This window comes from Octopus bimaculoides, chromosome 8 (genome assembly GCF_001194135.2).
Source record: "Octopus bimaculoides isolate UCB-OBI-ISO-001 chromosome 8, ASM119413v2, whole genome shotgun sequence".
NCBI lineage: Eukaryota > Metazoa > Mollusca > Cephalopoda > Octopoda > Octopodidae > Octopus > Octopus bimaculoides.
In genome coordinates, this window is record NC_068988.1 from 34450380 (window position 1) to 34451155 (window position 776).

Genomic DNA, 776 nt, shown 5'->3' on the forward strand with positions numbered 1-776 from the left:
CTTCCCCCTCCCAAAAAGAGATGCTCTACATTGTATTTGTCCCATCTTTGTTGAGCCCTGTGTGGCTAATAAAAGAAATATATCTTCTTATCTATATCTCCGCTATCTTTCTATCCTCCTCCCCCTCTCTCTCTCTCTCTTTCTCTCTCAGCCTTCTTTCAACCATCCATTCATAACAATAAGTGTGCTTTGGTGCTCAACTCTTCATCAATTGTACGTAACATACATCATGTTTACTTAGACGAATGCTGTTAAGTTATGCGCGTCTAACAGCGCTTCTCTTTGTTGTTGTTGTCATTGTTCAAGGTTGGCATCCCACTGGGGGTAAGATTTGGGTGATAACGGAATCTCCCGTTTGATGTTTTACAGCGTGCGCGTGGGAGAGAGGGTGAGGGAGGGGAAAAGTGAGAGTGACAGACAGACGGACAGGCAGAAAGAGATAAGAAGTTTGGGAGTGAACAGGAGTGAGTCTGTATTGCGAGCAAGGGTGAGTGTGACGTGATACATGCATACATACATACATACATACATACATACATACGTACGTATAAGCATACATACATACATACATACATACATACATACATACATACATGCATATAAGCATACATACATACATATAAACACACAAGCACACACACGCACACACACGCACACACACGCATACACACTCACACACACTTACACATATTTGAGCGAGAGGTGAATAGTATACTACGCCTATATAAAAGTGTTTGGGAGAATGTGTGTGTGTGTGTGTGTGTGTGTGTGTGTGT